A 3108-nucleotide genomic window follows, 5' to 3' on the forward strand; every position below is an offset into this window, starting at 1 on the left:
TTGCCCCTTAATGACACAAAGGGGGGAGATTGTTGGGACAAGATCAGTTGCGTCTTGGGCTCGTTTCTTGGCCCAATTTTGTTATCCGGTTTGGGCTTGTCCAACCGTGATTATTTCATTAGGGTTTAGTATTTAAGGTGCATGCATGCATCCTTAGTAAAATATTGCTTTTCATAATTATTGTCATTGATTGTACTACAAATAGCTTGCCCCTACAGTGGAAGTTCTTCATCGAGCTCTGCTGAGGCGTGACTACATTTGAATCATTAAGCATTATTTCATTCCATCTTGTGTTCTCTGTGTTTGTTTGTTTGTTTTAATGATTAACATGTTGAAGATCTAATCAATCTAAGAGTTTCTTAACTCATCAAGTTCACATTTTTATGGTTCATTATATAATGGTCCAAACCACCAAGATCTAGTTTTTAAGTCTTAAAGTGACCAGAAGTGCATCTTTTTCAACTTAATCCATTAAGTCTAAGTCTCTAACCTTTAGGTCTGAACCAATATGATGTTTAGATGGATAAAGTTTCCAACTTTATCTATTACAACCTCACAACTTTCAAGACCTAAACTTTATGCACTAAAGTTACCAAAAGCTCATAATATCCAAAACTAGCTAGATCTAACAACTGCATCATCAAGATGCAAGCTTTATACTTTCAGAAGAAAGATCAAGGTGAACAAGGTTTGGATCTACAATATTCAATGCAACCGACACTTCTCCAATGGCTTCCTTTTTCTCTAAAATGCACCGAGCACACTCTAAAGCAATCAAAACCACCTTCTTTAGCTCTCAAGGCTCAAACAAGGGATAGGATTTCATAGGAGGATGTTAGAGAGGTGGAGGTTAAGAATGGTACGGGTTGGTGGGGGGGGGGGGGGGGGAGGGGTTAAGGAGCTTAAATAGGACTCAAAACCCTCAAATTAGGGTTTAAGGTCTGATTGTGTATTCCCAACATACTCCTAGAATGCCCAACATAGCAGGTTAATTCTCCGCGATCCTCATTGCCTTGTATGCCCAACATACGTGGCTTAACCCAAAATCTTCCTAACATCAAATGGTCATAACTTATTCGTCTAACTCCAATTTCGACGATATTTATATCCACAAAAAGGTATTAAAGAGCCCCCACAATATTATCTAGATATATAGGAATAAAAACTTCTCAAACAAAAATCCATTTTTCATGTAAGACTTTAGCCCATGATTTCTCTTTTTTATCCTTCGGCCCAAAACACAAGTCAAAGGTTAAGATCTCGCAACCATCATTATCTCCTTCTACAAGGACTAAACTTTGCCTTCTTAAGGCCATAACCGTTTACATAATTGACTTCCGACCTACGACCCTGAATCACAGATTAATCCAGAACAGGGTGTTATAGTGGTTGTGTTAGGTTAGTGGGAGTCATACGAAATAATAATCTATGTCTGTTGTGTCTATCCAAAGCAATTTTGTACTACCGTGCTAAACCAAAGTACTATTGTACTATCATGCTTGACGTGACTATCCGAAGTACTATTGTACTGTTGTGCTTACCCAGAGTGCTATTGTACTATCATGTTTATCCATAATATTATCATATTGTCGTGCCTAAGCATTTAAAAAATATAGATACCTGCTAACAAAGGTCCTTTAAGTAAGATCCCTCGAGATCATCATACTAGGATTAGAAAGTGAGGATAACCGTAGTGGGGTAATTAGGGATATTTGAATGTCGCAGAATATATAATTAAGGTTTATAATATTGTGGGATGAAAACTCTATGTACTCACCAGGTTTCCCAACCTTATCCACTATGTTTCTTGTATCATAGGTAGTGATACGAAAGTACTTGATATTTGGATCTGCTAGATATTAAAGGAAATATATGACATTAGACATTGTAAGGCCTGTAATGTCTTCGTTATGCTTATGTTTTTGTATCGATGATGACATCCCAAAAATTTTAATAAAACAACATTTCTTTCTAAATGTTTGGTAATAATATCATCATGTTATGGGGAACAAATTCAACATTATAGATCTTTAAAAAGGATACTCTGAACTGAAATAAGCATAATTAAATCGGTATTTTTTGGCTAATAAATTGGGGATGTCATAAAAATCACAGTGTTACTCACTAGGCATTCCTAACGCCTAACCCGTAACTTTCACATGTATTAAGGTGGTAGTAGAAAATGAGGACTTAGAGGATAACTTGGGATTTAGAACTCATGATATTATATGGTTACTTGAACTATTGTTTTGATATTATTGTTTAACCCTTGGGTACTTTAATTTGCTCAACTTTTGTGAAGAGTGATTATGAGATCTAAATTCCACAAATATTGACTTTGAAATGTTTTAAAATGATTTTTAATGATTTAAATACCAAACCAAAAGTAAGGGGTGTTACATTGCCTATCAACCGCAAAAGAATGGAAGTATGGTGAGAAAGTTATTGAAAGATGATGGGTTTTACATGCAATAACGTGGTTAAATCCTTAACACTTAAGGTTACATGCAACCTATTAGATCTATGTTATAACACTATTAAAGTAACATACTATTGAACAACAAGAAAACTATGAACCCTAGGTATTTTTCGAAACTGACAAGTAAGTTTGGAATTACATACTTTTTTATTCTTGTAGTAAACAATTAAACCTATCCTTCTTGAAATACTCTTGGAAGCAAACACTATAAGTTCCGTGCCTCTTGTGGCACCCAAACCCTAGCAACCAATGAAACTTGAAGAGAGAGAGAGAGAGAGAGAGGAAAAAGATCAGAATTTCGGCTATCCTTAGGTCTAAAAGACACACGATCGAAATTTCTATGTATAGGGATCCTTATATAGTGCAACTTGGAAACCATAGATAACCCTAAAAGGAATACAATAATATTATATCCTTTTGGTAATTATCCAGCTTCCTAATTATCCTCCAATGATAATTCCAGAAACCCTAGACCCTCCTAAAACCATCCAAGGCTATAGGAAGGTTCTGGAATGCTTATTGTTCAACTATTAAACAATTACACTTTAACCCCTGTATTTTTAATTAATCCTAAACTTTATTCAAATTCATTTTTGATTAATTCGTAATTAAATAATCATATTTCTAAT

The sequence above is a fragment of the Lactuca saligna genome, chromosome 5 (genome assembly GCF_052625555.1).
Source record: "Lactuca saligna cultivar CGN05327 chromosome 5, ASM5262555v1, whole genome shotgun sequence".
Lineage (NCBI taxonomy): Eukaryota > Viridiplantae > Streptophyta > Magnoliopsida > Asterales > Asteraceae > Lactuca > Lactuca saligna.